Source organism: Neofelis nebulosa, chromosome 1 (assembly GCF_028018385.1).
Source record: "Neofelis nebulosa isolate mNeoNeb1 chromosome 1, mNeoNeb1.pri, whole genome shotgun sequence".
Classification (NCBI taxonomy): domain Eukaryota; kingdom Metazoa; phylum Chordata; class Mammalia; order Carnivora; family Felidae; genus Neofelis; species Neofelis nebulosa.
Window position 1 is genome coordinate 54,822,829 of NC_080782.1, and position 21,936 is coordinate 54,844,764.

General features: G+C 39.3%; 1 protein-coding gene across 7 annotated transcripts in view; it reads left to right on the top strand.

The window, feature by feature from the left end:
- Positions 1 to 21,936, top strand: part of MAT2B (methionine adenosyltransferase 2 non-catalytic beta subunit) — a 153,054-nt gene that overhangs the window by 72,785 nt on the left and 58,333 nt on the right. For all 7 annotated transcript variants that reach the window (XR_009259575.1, XR_009259566.1, XR_009259572.1 and 4 more), the window contains one exon: positions 19,656 to 19,745. The gene's annotated coding sequence lies outside the window, so the exon portion shown is untranslated. The remainder of the gene's footprint in view (positions 1 to 19,655; positions 19,746 to 21,936) is intronic.

Consider the following 21,936-nt stretch of genomic DNA (forward strand, 5'->3'; position numbering starts at 1 on the left):
TGACATAATGTAAAGAATGAGATTTGTGGTTTAAATAACTCACAATCCCCTGAAAGGTTAATCCAACTAATTTCTGCAAGCTGTTTCACGTCCACTGTATATTGTAAATCTCTACTGGGGTCATGTGTTTTATGGTGGAATTTAAATTTTTCCATAGAGCGTCTTTGCAGCAGTGTTGGCCAGTATTATTTTTCCAGTCTCAGTGTCTAATTTATCTTATTTTGATTGCACAATATTGAGAAAATTATAACTCACAAAGATAAGTAGTTGCAAACGGTAGCAGTTTTTGAAATAGATTGCTTTCCTGTGTCAAGATGCTTGTCAATTAAACTAGGCAAAAAGTGTAAAAGAGGAGCAATAGGACATTTTTGCCTCGATTGTCTATGTTTTATCTTCTGTGCATAAATTGTTTATGTCTTTTGTTTAAATACATCTATTTTGGGGGGCGCCTGGGTGGCTCAGTCAGTTAAGTGTCCAACTTGATTTCAGCTTAGGTCACAATCTCACGGTTCATGGGTTCAAGCCCCTCATTGGGCTCTGTGCTGACAGTGCGGGGTTCTCTCTCTCCTGCTCTCCCTGTCCCTCCCCTGTTAGCTCTCTCTCTCTCTCTCAAATATAAATAAAAAACATTAAACATTTTTAAAAAGTCTCTTTTTTGATCAGTGCCTGATTTGAAGCTGTTTTGTACTACTGATTGAGATAGGATCTATATGCTTTTTACTAGTGTTACTTAAGTTGTAGTATGTAGACCAATACTGTTTGTTACTGGTCTAGGTCAAGAAAAGAATAGAAATTGGGAATTAGCATTTAGAAATTTTTACAGCAATTTGTCACTGCCCTGACATCCAATCAAGTGGTCAGTGGATTCTTTTTGTTAATCAGGGTCTCATCTATCCAAGTGTTGTCACACTCACATGATGGATCATGTATAGTTCAAGCTACTTATCATCATCAACCTCTAATGGAATGGCAGTTAATAAACAAAGAAATAAAACCAGACTTGTCCTTTACCACAGACAGGTTGAGAAGTACTGTAGTAGAGGACAATTAAGCTGTTGGTCATGTGTAATTAGATACGATTTATATATACTTTTGAAAGGAAGGAATCAGGTTGTTGCTATATCCATGGCATTATAGATGTTATGCCACTAAAAATGCTTCCATACACATTTTGAAACCTTCTGAGATTTCTAGAATTTTCTACCAGATAAAATCCAATTTTCTCTCTCAGAGCCAGACCCAGAGGTAGTTTCTTTTCCATTGGGAATTTTCCTATCACAGGACATCGGAAGCACCAAGGGGATTGGTCTACCCCCATTCAATTAGTTATTCACCCTCTTACCATTTTTAAAATATGGTCCATTGGAATTTTCTCAATTTATAAATTCTCTGAAAGTAGAGCTCAAGCCCATCCTTCTTTCAGATTGCTTCCTTTAGTCTCTGCCTGTATAGAAATTCTGGAGCAGCTGTGACCTATAGATATTGGACTTTAGTGCTCTTCTTTTTCTTTTCCTTTTTGGCTAACACTTTTACAACTACCACTGTGACTGGATCCTTGTAAGAGCTCAACACACGTTAAAAATTACTAAAATTATTCTTTGATTTCCATATGTGAAAAAAGACAACCAAAGCATTTTTACAAGGAGAAGTGTGGAATTGTCTCCTTATCTGATAATTTTAGAAGACAATCACAATGATAATCACGTAGGGAGTATTTGATGGCTTAGTTATAATTGTTAAAAATATTATGCCTGAATGCCTTCACATATTTCTCCTTCAGTAATGTATTCTTGAATTTTTTTAAAAATGAGAGCTTCTTGCCTTCTTGATTTTCCTTTTCCTTTCTCAATATTGACCTCTTTCTAACATTTATATGGATGGGATGAAACCTTATGGCTTGTTTTCTAATTTAATTTTTCTCACTTAATGATATAACTTGAGCTTTCCATGTTGGTATAGTCAATATAAGTTCACCTCATTTTTTTAGATGGTACTTGAGTTTTCTGTTGAATAGATGTACACTTGTGGGTTCTCTTACCCTCTCACTAATAGATACTTAGGCTTACTGGCTAACCCAATTGTCTTCCTGACTATATAGACTAGTCATGTTCTAGAATATTAATGCAGATAAAATATTTTCTCATCATGTAAATTACCATGTGCTGAAGGGACTAAAGGAAATCAGCTTGGCCCTAAAGGGAAAAAGGCAGCAATTTCAAAGACATTTGAACAACAACTCTAAAATAAAATTAATTAACTTCCCTTTAAACAAACTCTTTTAAGTTTTCATGGCAATTTGTGCTTCTGAAAAAATTCTTGGCATGTCTTCTATAGGGAAGACATTTATTCTCTGTAAGCCCTAAAGATAGGAGGAAAGGAGGATAACTCCAAGTAGAAAGGGAAGACTCTGTTAACACTGGACAGAGCCGAAAAATATTTTAGTTGGATGACTGTTTGCTTAAAAGGCCCTTTGAAGCAATCTTGACTTGCAGTGTTAATTCCATAGTAAAATTTCCCCAAGGAATATTACAATACAGGCTGGCTATGAGACAGTCTCTAGTTTGTTTTCAGGCACATTGTAGGTGCTCAATTGTTTGTGGAATTAATGTGGTTGTGAGAGAAATGACCCAGAGACAGTGATATGACTGAGGTCTCCTTGTGAGCCCACAACTGCATGGACCACGAGCCCTGAAGAATGGTTGGCTGCCCACCGACTCTCAGATGGCCTGAAAATTGATCCTAATATTCAAATAATCCCTATGATCTGGAGTGTAGGGAATAGGATAAATATTTCAACCAGGGTCTTCAACTCCTCAGGAGCCAGTAAAGATAGGAGAGGTAGGTTCCTGCTGCAGAAGAGCCCTTGTAGGGACCATGCATTGACCCAGCAACATAAGTTTCTTACAAAGTTGAAGGATGATTATTAAAATTAATGGGTGCTCTCCTTTTGGGATGAGCACTGGGTGTTGTATGGAAACCAATTTGACAATAAATTTCATATATTGAAAAAAAATGGGTGCTCTTATAAGTAATGTAAATCTACTATAGAGATCATGTAAAAAGTAATTGCTAAGGGTGCCTGGGTGGCTCAGTCAGTTAAGCATCCAGCTTTAGCTCAGGTTATGATCTCACGGTTTGTGAATTCCAGCCCCACGTTGGGCTGTCTGTTGTCAGTGCAGAGCCTGCTTCAGATCCTCTGCCCCCTGTCTCTCTGCCCCTCTCTCCCTCACTTGCTTGTGCATGCTCTCTCTCTCTCAAAAATAAGTAAACATTAAAAAAAGTTATTGCCATACATTTTATTTTTGTTTTTAATTTATTTTTAAAATTTATTCTTGGCATATAATTGACATACAATGTTATATTAGTTTCAGGTACCATATGTTTTTTAAAAGAAATTACATTTTTATTTTAAGTTTTTATTTTTATTTTTTTATTTTATTTTTTAATGTTTATTTATTTTTGAGAGAGAGACACACACAGAGTATGAGCAGGGGAGGAGCAGAGAGAGAGGGGGACACAGAATCCAAACCAGGCTCCAGGCTCTGAGCTGTCAGCACAGAGCCCGACACGGGGCACGAACCCACCAGCTGTGAGATCGTGACCTGAGCCGAAGTGGGACACCCAACCAACTGAGCCACCCAGGCACCCCAAGTTCTTATTTTTAGTTTAGAGGAAGAGAGAGAGTGTGTGAGCAGGAAAGAGGGGCAGAGGAAGAGAGAGAGAGAATCTTAAGCAGGCTCCAGATTTTGTGTGGAGCCTAACGTGGGGTTTGAGTCCATGACCCTGGGATCATCACCTGAGCCAAAATCAAGAGTTGGATGCTCAACTGACTGAGCCACCCAGGCGCCCCTATTCCAGGTGCCATATGTTTTTAATTGGTGTCTGTTAACCATAGAGTAGATCTGCAGTGTTTGACATACACAGAGAAGGAAAACACAGACTGAGAGACTCCAAAGAATATTTGACCCTTCTGCCTTCTAATTGATGTGGAAAGATATTGTTTGCATCATGTGATAGATAATGATCTCTTTAAATTATCACCTTGGCAATAATGTAGCATGATGTAATAGGCCAAGTAGAATATCTGGGGTCTAGTCCTCATTTTTGCTCTTTAACTACTTTTATATCTTTGGGCAAGAAACTTAGCCTGATTAGGCTTTATCATCAGGAAGCTGAGAATAAAAATACCAGTCCCGCTTATTTTGCAAGGTTGTTGCAAGGATGAAATGAAATAAATAAATAAATATGAAAACATTTTATAAACTGCTGTTATACAACTATAAAGTCTCATTACTTGCTGAGATTACAATATCCTCAAATTTTAGTGTGTAGATAAGAGTCATTTGTGGTGCTTGCTAAGAATGCAGTTTCCAGAACTTCTATTTCCAGCAATACATAAGGCAACAGAGCCCGAAAAACCCTCCCGCTACACAACTCCTAGAAATGTTGGATAAAGTATATCCAACGTCATTATAAATGCATAACTGAGCTTGTGATCAAGAAATGAAAATTTCTAGGGCCAGAAACTGGAAGAGGAAGAAGTGACTCAGAGAGGTAATTGGGTGCTAAAGACACAGCTGCCTTGAGGGACAATAATATAAGTAGAATGTTTTAGGCTGGAAGCAGAGAGAAGACAAAGTCTGTGGCTCACCCAAGGTGTAGAATCAGACCCGCGACCTCCTGTATATCCACTTCTCATAAAGGGCATTTTTCCTCATTAAAAAGGCAGACTAAAAGACAAATCTACCATTGACCAAGGGAAGGGACAAGGAGCCTAACCCTCCTAGTGGTTTACAAATACCCCAGCTGTGAAATTAACTCTAAGCTCCTGAGATTGTGGAACTGAAGCACCAAGGGCAGAAGCCAAAGGATTTTTCCTTGTAGTTGTGTCCCCTCTGCCCAAGGGTCTGTGGATTCTAGAAATAAAGCCCCGTCTAACATTAACTCCAGTTCCCAAATCCATTTGTAATAAGACCTAGCAGAAATATAGACTCTCAAGGACTTTAGACATTGGATATAAGGGACAGAATGTAAGTATGTATAAAATGTTTGAAAAGTGCAGATACCTGGGTGCAAATGAATCAATAGTTGGGGTGGGCCTGAGAATCTGCACTTTAAGAAAGCATCCTAAAAGAGTTAAGATGCAGATGGCCTTCAGAAGACCCACTGGGAAATGTAGCTTTGCCAGTTTTCCAAAATGGATTCCACTGGCCACTTTAAATACTAAAAGGTATTCATATTTGGCTCTACCTCCATGTTAGTGGGTTAAAAAGAGTACCTTTTAGTTTTTTGTTTTTTTTTTCAAATATTTATTTATTTTGAGAGACAGAGACAGAGAGCACAGGGAAGGGGTAGAGATAGAGGGATCCCAGGCAGGCATGCTCCCAGCTGTTAGCATGGAGCCCAATCCCACGAAGCCATGAAATCAGGACCTGAGCTGAAATCGAGTCAGACACTTAACCGACTAAGCAACCTAGATGCCCCTAAAAGGAATACCTTTTAATGAGGAATTTTCTTTTCTGCTCTGTGGCTAATCAGGCTTTATCAGTTTTCTGACTTAAGTGGATAATTAGGTAGCCAGAATTTTTTTCCTTTGGCCCAAAAAACAAGCAAAGAACAACAACAACAACAAACAATGATACTCAATGAGTGTGCGTGGGTGGCTCAGTCCGTTAAGGATCTGATTCTTGATTTCAGCGCAGGTCTTGATCTCAGGGTCATAAGTTCAAGTCCTGTGTTGGGCTCCATGCTAGATGTGGAGACTACTTTAAAAAAAAATAGCTAAATAAATAAAAATAATGATACTGAAACAACATGGAGAGTAAATGGAAGTGCCATTCTCTTCCCCTCTTTTGCCGTCTGCTTCCCTAGTGGCCTCCCTTTATTGCTGCTGAGTCTGCTCAGGCTGGAAATGCCCCTCATCTTGTTATAACTTATGGAGGTTAAAATGGTGCATAATGGACGATTGAGGCAGATGGTGACTTTCTTTACTGTTTATGTTCCTCCCATATTGAAAACTTGTAGCTGCTCCAGGTGCATTTTGGCCTTTGGTGAAGGGTTGGGGAAGGGATTGAGAAAGGGTTAGAGGAAGGTCTCAAGAGAACAGCCACCAGAAAAATTTTAGTCCTGGCTTCCCATCTTCCTATTCTCCATCACCTTTTTATCTATTGAACTCAACATGAGTCAGGTTTTGCTTTTGAAAGCCCTGTGCAGGGAAGAGTTGTTTTTCCTATCTTTGAGCTGTTCAGCCATCTGTCCCAGTTTCTTCCTGGTTTCCTGTTATTTTCATTCTGCCTTTATAAAGATTAACATGCGGTGCAACCACATATTCTATTAAGCTTGTCTCCTCACTTCTTTATCTCATTAACTGCTTGATCACTATGAATAAAAATAATCTTCCATTAAGTCACAACTTCAAACGTCTCTGAGACTTTAGATCAAGCAAACCTTCAACAGCTTAAAAAAAAATCTCTTTAAATCCAAGAGGTTCACTTCAAAGGAAAACCTATGGGTGTTCTCAACCCAACTGACAGGTAAATAGTCATTTGTAACTAAAGATATGCAAGTAAGGAAACACAGCTTACTCTGGAGTTTATACCTTCTCTTAACTTTTTCTCTACTTAAAAGGGCAACTTAAGACCTGGCTGGAGATAGGATTGGCTTGGATAACACAACATTGTACACATGGAAATAGGGTAGTATTGGAAGCAACCATACAGCTTTCTGTCCTATTTCATACTTTTTTTTTTCGTATTTACAAAATTAATACACAAAGAAATAAAAGAGAAAATGGGGACAAAAGGAGGCAGTGTTGGTAGGGACAAACATCACCCAACCAGAGATAACTACTATTAATAATTTGATAGTCCTTGTAGTTTGTGTGTGTGTGTGTGTGTGTGTAAATAAAAAAGGATAAAATGCATATTCTTTCGTAGATGTTCTTTTTTTTTTTTAACATCCATATACTTATATACTTTCTTCATGTGAAGGATAACTTTGTGTGTGCTGTTTTCTTTGCCTGGACTGTCCTTCTTTTACCCAAAGAACGCCTTTCTTCTTCAGAACTCTACTCTGAATCTCCTTGCCTTTGGGAACCATTTTTGATCTGCTGACTTTTTTATTCCCCACTGGATGTTTCCTTTGCTTAGTGGTCTCCTTCTGGGCACTGATCATAGTTGTAGTTTTTTATTCCTGTGTGATTTTTTTATTGTTTTGTCTCTCCCACTAGACTTTAAGCCTCATAAGGGTACAGGTTGGGTATTCTCAGGGCCCAGCACAGTGCCTGACACAAAGTAGGTGCTTCAAGAACTTTGGTTTGGATGAAAGAATGATAAGTTTTCAGATATTCTATGCTTGTCCAGCTATCATTTAACTTTGAGGCTGCTTATTGGCTAATATAAACACGATAATGGGTATCACTGTATGAAACAGCCTTGCCCACAACCTTAGTTATTTCTTTAGAAAGATTCCTAGAAGTAGAATTACTAGACTAGAGAGTATGGGGCACTTTAGTGCCTTAGATACATACTTCCAGAAATATGTCAATTATTACAGTCTTTAGTAGTAGAAAAGAATGCCTATTTCCCCATATTGTCATACTTAATTCTAATTTGTAATTTTTTTTTTCCTGTAAATTGACTATTCCTAATCTTTGTCTTTTTTTTTTCCTATTTGGATATCTATCTTTCTGTATTTATGACAATCCTGTGAATTAAGATTCTTGGCCATGTATCACAGTCTGTCTTTTGACTTAAACCTTTTCTTTTTTAAATCTATCAATTGATGTATGTGTATTTATTTGCACAGATGCAGAACTCTCCATCTTTTTTCCCTTGTTTTGTTTGTTTGTTTGTTTTTATCTTTATAAAGTTTTTCCCACATTAAGATTATAGAAATAATAGCTGGGGGAAAAAACAAACAAACTAAGGGTATATATGAGTATATAGAGGGAGAAGACTGGATTAATCTATAAATGAAGGTGGTGAATTTATCAATTATATGGAAGGGAAAGTTCGTCTCATCTAACATCTTACATGAAAGTATGCTCCAGATGGATTCAGATCAAATTTTTAAAAGTATGAAAGAATTGGAAGAAAGTATTGGTGAGTACCACTTATCTGTCTTAATTGAGTACTCAAATAAGAGTTAAGAATATAAGAATTACTTTGGATGAAAAAATAGTTTCCCATTGTTAAAAGTTTTGGTTAGAGATTTTGATCAGAGATTTCCCAAGTAGTTCAGTGTTGAGAGGGAGATTCTAACCTTGCTCTCTAAATACCAACTACTTTTTTCTGAGCTCCACAACAACACTTCTGGTTAAAGTAAGCCAGGGAAGTAAATAGTGTGGTAGAGAAAGGCCCTGTACTTGCAATTAGAAGACCCAGTGTCCCGTCGTGGCTGTATCTCATTACTCATCACATAGTTAGATCATCTGGGGAGAACTTTTTCTTAGACATTTTTTTTTCAATCTGTAAAATGTATAACAAAAATCTCTGTGCCATCCACTTCACAGAGTTGTTGGGAAGTTCAAATCAGGTACTACACATGGGCAGTATTATTACTGAAGAGTGCTGTACATAATAATAGCTCAATGTGTTTTATATTGTTGCTCTTTATGTCCCAATCTATCTTTCCTGCAAAACTATTTCTTTAAGAGCAAGTTTGTTCCTCCCTGCATTCTGAAGCTGTCTGGCATGATGGCTTTCCTTAAAGATTATACTCTGCAGTAATGAAGAGCCCTGACAGGAGTCCTGCTGAGTTTGGTTTGAATCCAGGTTCTGTGGTTTGTATTATTGTGACCTTGGGCAAGTTATGTAATCTCTCTTATGCTTCAGTTTTCCCATCTTTGAAAAGAGGATAAAAATAGCACTTGTCTTGGTAAGTCAAGGCTCTGGTTTTGTCAGTAATCCAAACTATGGTTGTTGAAGTAATAAAGGGAATGCAGTAGCTTATCAATCTCTCTCTCTCTCTCTCTCTCTCTCTCTCTCTCTCTCTATCTCTATCATCATCTCTATCTCTATCATCTATATCTATATCTCATGTGTTTCTGTCTCTGTCTCTGTATCTATCTAGCTGTACTTTCCAGGAGTGGTTAGTTAAGGTATGATCTTGTTACTCTCTTTTGATTTGCTTTTTCTTTTAGCCTCAACCTCTTTTGATTTGCTTTTTCTTTTAGCCTCAACCTTTTATTTTTCCCAAACAAGATTTATCTACACAGCAGAGAAAAAGGTGTTATAGTCCCTAATTTACATCAAGTAAATGTATCAAGTTCTCCAACTTGATATTTTGACAATTCACACATTAAAAAAAAATCCTGGTAAAATGTCTTCATTGGTTCTACTTTGGTCATATTCTCACCCTGAATTAACCATGTGGTCTGGTGGAGGGGGTGCGTTGGTTGTTTAGACTTGGTTCCCCTGTCCTTTTATGACTGTGGTCATGTGGGGTTCTAGGAGTGTCAGTCCTCCCACTATCACATGATTAAAGAATGGGAGAAGCAGTTCCCCAGAGGAAAGGGTGTATTAACACACAAATATAACCAATGTCCATGAGTTTCCTCATTGGACTGTTGTAAGAATTCAGTGATAGAACTTTTTGTACCATTGGTACATAGCAAGTGCTCAAGAAAAAAGAAAAAAAAGTTAGCTTTTACTAGTATTATGATTCAGTGGAAGGATATTTGTTTCTAGGCATCTTGCAGATATCAGTCACCTTCTGAATTGTTGCAGTTAAACAACCTTTGACTAGGTTTAGTGTAAACATCTAGGAAAGAGTTGTAGGAGATCAGGTGATAAGAAGAGAAAGGAAAGGAAGCCATCATGACTCCTTACAGGAACCAGGACCCAGAAGGGCACTGGGGCTTAGAGCAGGGGAAAGAAGCCTGTCTTTTCTGATGAGTGGTTCCTCATAATAAATGCTTATTTTCAGTGGCAGCTGTAGGAGTATGCTAGCCTTGAGTCTCTACTGCCATTCCCAAGCTCTCTTCAAGAGTCAAATAGTTAGGCTTAAACACAATTACAGTGACATAAGACTCTGGCTCCTCTGTTTTTGTTTTTTGTTTTTTCCTTCCAACTTGTTAGTCTGTTGCCCCTACATTTTTGCCCTTTTGTCTCCTCAGACTTGGATTTATCTCAGTTTTGACTTTTTCCTTTAGCATGACTCTGGTCACATACAGATAATGCCCAATAATAATACCTAATGAGAAAAATGGAATTTAGTTTAGCTTCCTTGTATGTGTTGCATTGTTGAGACTAAAAAAAAAAAAAAAAAAAAAAAGGTTGAATCTTTTGACTTAGAGCCATGGAAACACTCTTCTTACTTAAGAACCATCAACTTAAAGTTGAGGCTTCCAACTGGCGTAGATCTTCACAGCAAGCAGGCAAATCTTTTGAAATAAAACCAATCTTTTCTTAAAGACAGACATCAGGAGCACATAAAAAATCACGTGCACTACAATGTATTTTGGGGGTAATTTTCCTTGATTATAAACAACATTTTGATGTACTTGTATCTAGAACGTTGATGAGATAGAGTTCGAGTGAATAAATAGTTTCTGCATTTCATGATGTGATTTTAATTCCTCCACCTTGGCTGCTTAGGAGTAACGGCTTAATCTGATATCACTGAAAATAAGAAATATCTGTATTTCCGTGATCACTGAAAGTTCATATTGGATTGTAAGCTCAGATAGAACTGACCCGAGGCTTATCAGAGCTGAGCAACGGAGCTGCATGAGAACAGAATAAGATTTAATCAGAAAGGAAATTCTGCTTCAGAAACAGTCTTTGCCCCACCAAACGACACTTGGGGAGGAAGGAGGACAGGAGATGAGAAACAGAAAAAAGGAACATTTCAAACACTTTTAAAAAATAGCACTTTTCCCCCCTGGTAACTTCTCCACTCAGTTAGGTTTAGTATAAAGTAATCCTGTGTGTTCCTGAGGAAATCTTCTGGTTATGTTCTCGAAGCAGGTGAATAATGGAGATATCTGCCACACTGGAAAATAGTGCCGATCAATAATATTGTGATTTTTGTTTGCCATGCCTTTTTTGCAGCTGACTCACCTTTTCTTCTCTCTGGAGCTTAGATGCTTTATTTAGAGATGGGGTTTTTATCTTCTCTTTTCCTAATGGCGATGTTTGGAGGACCAAGGGAGCAGCTATGAAAAGTGACTCTGGAGGGCAAATACCCAAGCCTTTAGTACTGCAGTGATTTCCTGAACTCACAACCCGTTGCGGGGTTACTGTGTTACTGAGGCCACAGCGCATATACCTCACCCTGTTCTGATACTATTCAGGGCAGACAGATGTGGCCATCAAAGCTCTTGCTATTGGAAGATTTTTTCTGCTCCTGCAGAATGATGAACTGTAGCTAAAACTTTAATTTTAGCAAGTAGGATGATTGTTACTTCTCTAATGCCTCTGATTAAGGTCAGCAGCAGACATTACTTGGGAACTAAGATTGCTCTCATGAGCAAATGACACAGGGGAAGAAATTAAAAAAAAAAAGTTTCTGTCTTGAAAATGGAGGATACCAGAGGGAAATGTGTGGTGTACAGATTGTATCAGTTTTCTCATACCATGTGGTATGCAAGACATAATGGCTTCAACAACACCAATTTATTTACTTATACTTTTGCCATTTAGATAGGGCTCAGCTGGTCTGGCTCATCTCTGTTTCCTGTGGTGTTGGCTGGACTCAGTATGTGTTTGTGGTCAACTGGGTAGCTTGCACAACCTCTCCAACATGCCTAGCAATTGGCTCGGTGGCTCTCCTTTGAGTGGCTCCGCAGCGGGATAGCCTGGGCTTCTTCACTGCATTAACAGCTTTCCCAACTACGTACCATAAATCTCAACCTCCATAAAGAAATATTTCACCACCTTCCCTGGACCATTTCCTGTAGTCATAAATGTTGTCAAAAAAGACCCTTCCACTGAAGCTGTCCTGCTCTGCCAGCTACTTCAGCTTTTGCTTGTCCTTCCATGTGTATTCCAGCATGGCAGGGTTGTCATTGCAGCCATGTCTTACTATGTACCTTCATCCATGCACTGGACCCTCATATCCCTAAAGCAGTGTGGCTCTCCTGGGCAAGGTGGCAACACTGCTCCCTCCCCTCTGGACTATTATTTTATTTTATTTAATTTTTAAAGTTTATTTATTTGTTTAGAGAATGAGCAGGGGAGGGTCAGAGAGAGAAGGAAAGAGAGAGAATCCCAAGCAGGCCCCACATCATCAGCACAGAGCCCAATGTGGGGCTCGATCCCACAAACAGTGAGATCATGATCTGAGCCGAAATCAAGAGTCAGATGCTCAACCAACTGAACCACCCAGGCAGCCCTTCTCTGGGCTACTATTTTAAAGGGGCTCCAAGCAGGACTGTCGTATCCGCATTTTGTTCCCCTTTCTTCATCCTCTGTTGTTCTTCTTCTATTTTAGACATGAATCCAGCATGGGCTTGGCTGGGAATGAATGGATTTGACTAGGGCACACTACTGAATTAAACCAATGGGATTTTACTTGCTGAAGCCTATCGTGTCCCATTCTTTCTATCTTTAGGATGAATTCTCCCAAGGTCCTAATTTTCTAGATAGCAATCTAACTATCCAGCTAGGACACCCCCTGTTTCACTCATCATCACTTTCTTCAACTAGCACCATTATCAAGTGAGGTTTGTCCCATTTTAAAGGTGAAGAAACTAAGTAAAGGAAATGGGAAATTTAACTCCCTTGACTTATGCAGCCACTGTAGGTTAGGGGAAAAAAAATAAAGGCGACATTCCAGGACTCTATTTAGTCCATTCCTCAGTTGGCAAATCCTTCTTATCCTAAGAAATCAAAGATATCCTGTGGGGGTAGCAACGAGATACTCCATATGGTGTTCTGCTCTTTCTCACCCTTTTAATTTGGCTCATTGTTCAATCTTAATTTGCAATTGTCACAGCTGCGATCGCATTCCCAATGTTCCACCAACTCCAAAAACCCTTGAATCCGAACCCTTGGTGGTTTTAATTTTATTTTTGTTAAGAAAGGTTATGTTGTCACAATGGGTAAAGGTAGCTCTTCAGTGAGGGAAAACATTTTTTTGGGGGAAAAAGATACTTCTAATTTCGTATTAAGCTTCAGAATGGGCTGCCACTGTGGAACCTCAAGTGCAGGGGAGTTGACAATTCAGCCATAATCAAGCTAACTGAATTGGACAGAGCAATGTGAGACATAATTAGCAATTCCGTTCAGCGAGCTGTCTCCTGAAAAACTTAAAATACCTTCCCTGCCTCATGCATATTCAGTGCCTCATTTGCTATTGTTTTTATCCAACAGGTTGAAATTCAAAAGGAAAAAATTCTGAGTTGTCTGTCTCATTTTCATCCCCCGCATTCTCTCTCTCTTCAGCAGCCCCCCGCCCCCCAAAGCCTGCCCCGCCACCCAGCCAGTCCCATTTCAATACAGCAGGGTCACCCCAGTGCCAACTGCACACTGATGAATACAAAGTCCTCTGAGCACATTTTTTCTCTTGCTAGTACCTTTGTCAACCTTTCCTCTTAATTAGATAAACTGAGCATGTATGTTTGCACTGTGGAATTATGACCATTCGGTTGTTGTGGTCAGGCTTCTGTTGGGCATTCTGTCTGTCACGTGGTTATTGGGTCAGGATAGTTTTGTGCAGAATTGGAGATTGATTGATGATCCCGTGCTTTTCCTCCTGATCTCTATCCACCTTGATGGGTTAAGTTTTCACTTGCCTTGATGTTTCAGGGGGTTAGACTTTTGCCTTGTAGATGTGCAGCAAGACGGAGACCGCAGAAGTAATGAGAGGGAAGGGAAAAAAAATCAAACACATTCCCTTCTGTTGCCTACAACCGTGGTTAGCTGAGCCTACAAATTCCCCCTTAGAAGACTGTCTATGGGGCGCCTGGGTGGCTCAGTCGGTTGAGCGTCTGACATCGGCTCAGGTCATGATCCCGCGGTCTGTGAGTTTGAGCCCTGCGTCGGGCTCTGTGCTGATAGCTCGGAGCGTGGACCCTGCTTTGGATTCTGTGACTCCCTCTCTCTCTGCCCCTCTGCTGCTCATGCTCTGTCTCTCTCTCTCTCTCTCTGTCAAAAATAAATATAAACATAATAATTTAAAAAAAAGACAGTCTATACAATGTGTTGGGTGTGAATACTCTGGAAAGACCCCCTGAAGGGGTTGTCTGCAGAGGCAGTATGGTGTAGTACAAGCAAGAGTTGGAGTTAGATCTAGGGTCAAATCCTAGCTCTATACTTATTAGCTGTGTGGTCTTGACCAAGTTACTTAACCTCCCTAATCCCCACATGCTTCATTTGTACAACAAAGATCATACCAACCCTGTGTGTGAGTATCATTATGAGGAATACATAAAATAAGCTATAGGGAAGACCTAATTGAGTGTCTGGCACACTCAATTGTGTTCAATAATTGTGTCCTTCCTTTTCTTTCCTCCCCTTCTTCATATTAGTCTTTCCTTTCCTTTTTCTTTCTGCTTTATTATATTTTGTAGTCTGAAATCAGAAAATGTAAAATATTCTAAAATTTCTGGAAAATTACTCAGCACTTTACATCTCGTTCCCTACAAAGCTTCTTTATCTTAAAAGACACATTCTAGCAATTAGTACATGCTGATTTAAGTTTCATCTTCTTTCCCCTCCCCCATTAATATCTGCTAAAGGTGACAGGCCAAAGGTATAAATTGAGTTAAATGAGAAATTAAAAGTTTTTCTAATCCTAAATCCCCAGAAGCATCACTATATTTCATCACTTCAAAAAATAACTTCTTTCAGATTTTAGCTTTTCCATTTGGGGAGCATTAGAATAAGAAAAGCATATTGATAAAATTTCATGTTAAAAAATTTTAATTTGCTGACCTAACTTGGAAGGTTTAATTTTCACATCTTTTTTTTTTTATGTGAAAAGTAGGAATTTCAGGCAAACTCAGGCTTGTAAATATTTTAGAAGAAGCTGAGATATACTCTAAATGGATTCTGTATCAAATACAACGTAATGTTCAAAAGAGAGTTCTAACGGGAAATAAAAGGAGAACAAAGGTCGCCAGTGTTGTAAATCAGGGGAGGAGAGTTGGGAAGTTATTCTTTTTCAAAGTTAAATTTGTTGTAGCAGGTTGGCATCTGAATAAGTTGGTAGGATGAGAAATGAATGCAAAGACTAGGCCAAGTAGAGGTACTTCTTTTCCTCCCCTCCTTCCTGAAAGCATATGTGTCAGACCAGTTGGCAGGTGATTTTAGCCTTCATTGATTACCATCACACACTGTCCCCTGTTTTCCAAGCAAAAGTCTTGTTTTGTTTTGTTTTTCAAAATAATGCAGAATACTTGAGGGGATGGGTCACCTCACTTATTTGATGTGGCCTCCCACAGCTTCTAGCCCACCCTATATATGTGTTAAGCAAGAAAGGAATCTTTGCACACTGCAACTAGAATGAGAGAAAATGAAGCCGTGAACCTATCTTCCATCTGCAGTAACCCTTGCGAATGTGTTACGGCCAAGGCTATGAGCCACCAGCCTCGCCAACAGAAATGGATGTACAGGAGGGATGAAGAGATGAAGGCCAGATGGGAAGACTTTGAAACAAATATGTTGAACTCCAACACTGGAAAGAGATAAAGAATGAAGTGAAAATGGAGAGAATGTGAAAGATGAAAGAAAAGAGGTGGTGGCTCACCTCCCACGGAGAGAATTTTGACTGTGACCAAGTTCCAACACAGTTTCCATGTCATACATGGGGAGGGTAGAGGAGGGACTAGGAATCATGACCTCTTGGACTGAACACCTTTAGTTAGGTCTTCAACATAACCTTTTGTGTCTCTCAAGCAGGAACTTGATAAGCAATACTTTTGTTTTTAAATATGAAATTTATTGTCAAATTGGTTTCCATACAATACCCAGTGCTCATTCCAAAAGGTGCCCTCCTCAATACCCATCACTCACCTTCCCTGATAAGCAATACTTAAGGGAGACTTGAAGGAGCCCATACCCTGAAGAATGGGGGCAGAATAGAAGCAGACATTTGAAGCGTAGGGAGAGATTTGCACATTGTTAGCAGTGGAAAATATCATCCTTTGCCTCTGCTTCCTTGAGCAAAACTTCCCAGAGTTTTGAAAGAAATTAATCTGATGTTTCTACTTTAACCCCAATAGAAGCCTAAATCCTGAAAAGTTTCTGCGATAAGTATATTTTGTTGACAGGTTATTGTATAGGGTATAACCTCCCACAAAAAATCTTGTCTAAATCCACCAGAATGGTGAAAATGAATGATACTGCATCAAAGTCATGCCTGTATTTGTTACATAGCCTTCAATTTTTTGCTTCTTTCTCCCTTATACTTTTTAAAAGCAGGGAGTCTATTGAGAAATCTTATTAAAAATCACAAACTGAACAGCAGACCCCCCTTTTTTTTTGAGAACCAGAAACAGATTTTAAATGACAAAAAAAACCCCTCCTTTAATCTTTTTGTAACATCTTGACAGTTGTGCCAGAAGATGTCTGCTTCTGCCTTCAAAATATAATTGCTTTTGGTCTGAAATAATTCATTTCCCACTCTTTTTCCTCTACTAGAAATCTTTGCCCTTTAAGCTGGATATTTCCCCTTAATTTTGTGGCTACTTTTTTGGAAGGTAATGGAAAGGGGTAGGGAGCTGGTAGTCTAAGGAGTCCAGAATGAATGTCACAACACAGTACCTTGTGAAGGTGTAATGTGGGATAGAGCATCCGTGAACCAAGGCAGGCGGGAGGGGGGGCGAGCTAACAAATTTTGTCATAAAAATGAAGTTAACTGTAACACTGTTGGCTATCTAGTGTCATCAAAGGTATTTGACCTTTTTAAATCCATCAGAGCATGTTTCTATTTGTTCTGTTTTCAATAACTCAAGTGAAGTCATATCACAGTTGAAAAGATTTTTAGCAGTATAGTGTCTTAAAGATGCCAGATCTTGTTTTCTCCGAAGAATCCTTTATAAACATTGGAGTAGGAGTGTCCTCAGATTTCTGTAAAATCTATATCTGTGGACTCTTTAGCAGGAAACATTTCTGATTTGGGAAATAAGCCTAGTGGGCAATAGAAATAGGTGATCTCAGCAAAAGGGGGATCTTCAATGGTGGGATTGGGAGGGTAGGCAGCAGTGAGTATCCATAACTGCAAAGTGGCATGGTGTGTCCTTCGATTGCCTAAATTCAAGTCCTGAATCACAAACTACTGAGAAGAAAGATAATAAAGGGAAAAAGAGGATGTGAAAGAGAATCAGAGTGTTGACCATCACAGTAAACTTAAGAGTTTTGGGCTCCTTGTCTTGTAGAGTATCTTTTTTCCCATATATATCTGTCATTTCTTTTTTCCAAACCAGTTCTGTGAAGGTATGTGTAGTCCATCAGCTCTTTTATGACTTAGTTGTACAAATGCTTTTGGCTTCCTTGCATCTACCTTTCTCTATATTCACTAAAGCCCAGAAAAGGACTATGCCATGCACGTCGTGGGGCTTATGGGATTAAGCAACTCTCTGCTGCCAACTTCTGTCCAGATTTGATGTGCTGGATGAATGAAGATTTGTCTAATAGAGTATCTTCTCTGTTTTTATAATTGCTTGCGAAAATAGGAAATACGTGAATAAAACAGGGGCTGGGGGAAGGGAACTCCAAGCCTGTGTTGCAGTACTCTCAACTCCTTGGAAGCCATCAGGCACACTATTGCTTCCACTTGCCTTGACGTTACTTAGCTACTGAGAGGCAGGGTGGAGGTGGTGCATTTCATACATAGGCAGGAATTTAAGGTACTTTTGGAGAAGCAAATCTAGGTCCAAGTTTTCTTCTTTCTTTGGAAACACAAAGATGAGAATTAACATGCACTGAGCACTTACTATGAGCCAAGCACTGTGCTTGATGCTCCTTATAATATGTGGTTGGGCCTGTATCACATTTCCCAGTAAGACACAATCACCAACATTCTGGGAAGGATCAGTTGCCTTAAAATTAAACCCATGGTTTATGCTATACATTATTATGGTCTCTTAGGAGATTCTCAATGGATGAAAACAAAGATTCAGTCTTGCTAGCTGGGTCCAAGACATAGAAGAAGAAACTGATTATTTTCCTTAGGTTTTCTTCCAATCCAGGACTTCATATGTCTTTTTCACTTCTCTTTATTAGTTATTTAATGCTATCTGTCCTTCCTGGGATATAAGATCTGTTTAATTCTGAGTCCCATTTCCAGGATTCCCACTATACTCTATTACTTGTAAGTCCACTTTCCTTCTGAGGAGCATGGCTCTTATCTATTTCAGTCTTTGGGGATCCCAAGAAGTTTTATGCAAAACTAATGATCTTTTATTATTATTAAGAGGTCTCGTTTTCCTGGAGGATTAGCACCTCCTAACTCTAGAGACCATCTCATTTTATCCTTATAACAGCTTGGCAAGGTAGGTTGGCACGACCTTATTTTACTCTGAGGAAAGTAAGTTCAGAGTTAGATAAGTTGCTTAAATCACGTAATTAGTAAACGGTAGAGCCAGAAGTTAAATATGGGTCTGTTTGGGGCTAAAGGAACTATGTATGTTCCTTGTACACAATCATCTCTTAAAATCTAACATTTATTGAATGCCTACTGATGGGTCAAGCACTGTGCCAAGGCTGCTATGCTGAGGAATTCTGAAATGGAGTTGGCATCAAATGGAGTTGGCTTTCTGAAGTACTATGATGAGAGAGATTCTGTGATCTTGTCTACACTCAGTGGGAAAGGATGTTGGGATTCATCGTTAATGTCTGTCATGGGAGCATGATAAGGTGGCTTTGCCAATTATTCACCTTCTCTCACAGAGCCACCCAACATCAGGAGTAGGATAATATGATATTTAAGAGCTAGATTTGACCTGTTACAGACCAGATTCAAGTCCTGAATCCACAATGTAACTGCAATGTCTTGAGGAAATCACTTAAACTGAGTCTTCAGTATCTCATTTTTTTTTTTTTTGAAAGAGAGAGCATGAGCATGAATGGAAGTTGGAGGGGGGCAGAAGGAGAGGGAGAGAGAGAATCCCAAGCAGCACCCCCCATCCCATGTGGGGTTTGAACCCATGAACCATGAGATCATGACCAGAGCAGAAACCAAGAGTCAGACACTCAACCAACTGAGCCACCCAAGAACTCCTCCATTATCTCATTCTTTATTATTTTGTTTATTTATTTATTTTGTGTGTGTGTGTGTGTGTGTGTGTGTGTGAGAGAGAGAGAGAGAGAGAGAGAGAGAGAGAGAGAAACACTTGCACAAGCTGGAAAGGGGCAGCTTTCCATGAGATCTCGACCTGAGCTGAAATCAAGAATCAGATGAGCCACCCAGGTGCCCCTCTCATTCTTTAAATGAGGATGATCATGATATTCACTTTGGGTTACTATGAGCCTTAAATGTGACAATACACTAGAAGCACATAATGCAATGCTTGGTACATTAGGTCTTTAGTAAATGTTACCTGTTATAAATGCAATGCAAATGGAAGGTTAACTTGATAGACCACTTGCTATCTTTTTCTTTTTCTTTTTCTAATCGTATAGAGGTTACTTCTCTAAGGATACCTAGTTGACATATTTTTCACAGTGAAATAAAAGAGTAATTATTTTTCCCATTTATTTCTCTGACAGACTCCTCTTCACTTCCTTAAGATTAGAAATCCTGATTTGGCTAACTGATCTGGTCAGTAATGAGCACCAAATACTGACTGGGAGACTCAGGTAAGAAGTCATCTGCAAAACCACAGATGAAGGCCTGGTACATTTTGAAAAGTCAGGATGAGTGTAATAAATTTAAGGGGCTTATAGGGGATGCAGGGCAGAGAAAACTCTAATGTCTGTGTTTTGGGTGAAGACGATATTGGTTTTGCAGACCACAGTTTCTCTGTCTCTGCTGCCGTGTTGTGAGATAAGAGAAGTATGAAAAGGTTTGGCGAGGGGCTGAGACTGAGAAATGTAGCCACAAACCAGTTTCTTGTCCGAGTTCCATTAGCACTGTGCAGGCGTGTGCTCCAGTGCTGTGAGTGTACTTAGGGAGCTTGTAATTGCCCTGTGCTTCAGTCAAGAGATGGGTAATTGCTCCTATGGGCCATGGATTTCCTGCTAGCAGCAGCTGATTGAAACCAGCCATTTATTGTGGTTAAAAACCCCAGACTTACTGCAGTGTTTACAGATAAACCTTCTGTGCGACAGTCATTTACTCTACCCAGCCATCCATATATTAAAGATATTACATACTACCCCCTCCCTTTCTCTTGAAGACAGATCAACTGTTCTTTTCAGTTTGATTAAATTTCAGTATGTAGTGTTGACATGCCAACTCTTGTATTTTGTAGCTTATGCTTTAAATAAATTTGCATTTCTTTGGACCAAAGTTCTATTTTGGGGGTGTTTGTTAATAGACACACTACTATAGTTTTAGTTAGATACTTTTGCAAAGTTGCTTTTCCTCTTTTCTGTTCCTCCTGTGAGCCAAACACAGATCTTAGCCTGTGTATCTGTTGATGCTCTCGTGAGTTGGAACGTAGTAAAGGTAGGCCACTTACTCAGTAGTCATAAATTTTTAAGTTTTGGGGAAGGTGAGAGAGGATTGTGTGTTTTCTAATTTCAGTGGCACCTGCATCTACAGCAGGTACAATAGATGCTGCTACATGATATCACAAGGTGGAAGACATTCTGTGTCCACTCTCACCTTACTGGTTTCCCATTCCGCTACCCTTGCAGTTCTATTGAATTTATTTTTGGGGGGGCACCTGGGTGGCTCAGTCAGTTAAGCACCCGACTTCAGCTCAGGTCATGATCTTATGGTTCGTGGGTTCGAGCCCTGCATCGGGCTCTGTGCTGACAGCTCAGAGCCTGGAGCCTGCTTCCGATTCTGTGTCTCCCTTTCTCTCTGCCCCTCCCCTGCTCATGCTCTGTCTCTCTGTCTCTCAAAAATAAATAAATGTTAAAAAATAATTTAAAAAATTTTGTTTTTTACTTAAAAATGTTTTTTTTTAATGTTTATTTATGTTTCAGAGAGAGAGACAGAATGCAAGCGGGGGAGGGGCAGAGAGAGAGGGAGACACGGAATCGGAAACAGGTTCCAGGCTCTGAGCTGTCAGCACAGACCCTGACTCAGGGCTCGAACTCACAAACTGCGATGTCATGACTTGAGCTGAAGTTGGACACTTAACTGACTGAGCCACCCAGCTGCCCCTTAAATTTAGGTTTTAGGGGTTAAAAGAGCAGATTGATATCTGCATATGATTCAGGTCTGTCAAGTGGATCTCAAGGTTTTGGGTGGTTTTAATTCAGTTTCTCTGTTTATGAATAGGAACAGTGATATCACCTTCTACTTGCTCCCTTCGTTCTTGGGCCAAGAATGAACAATGAGCACAGTTAGGGATAAACCAGGAATGCCCTGGACTTGTGAAACCAGAAATTCTGTGACTTCCAACCACTCCCCCACCTTTTTTACAACTTTCCTACCAAACCTTGGTAGAATTCATGAGTGATTTATGTTCTTTCTATAGCAGTGGATGGGATTATCTGTTAATCTTGACATTTATGTGTAAATTCTCTAGTTGATCGGTGGGAAAATGGTTGATCCAGTTTGTTTTTTTTTTTTTTTAACGGAGCAACTGTGAAAAGTTTATATTATCATGGTCAGACCTGGTCAATTAACAAAAGAGGTGAGATTTGTCTTGTGCACGTCTTCTCTTCTTGCAGCTGTATCTCCCCTAGACACATGGAGCTGATGGATTTGTTTGTAATGCAATGTTAAGGAATATATTAATTAGGACTCTCAGGTCTGTGTCTAAGCCTGTGTTCCTGGAACCTCAGATAACGACTACTAATTTACCTTCTAAATTCCGAGGTTGAAATTAATGGTTTGAGTAGAAGCCAAATGAATTAAAGCAAACACTTGCCC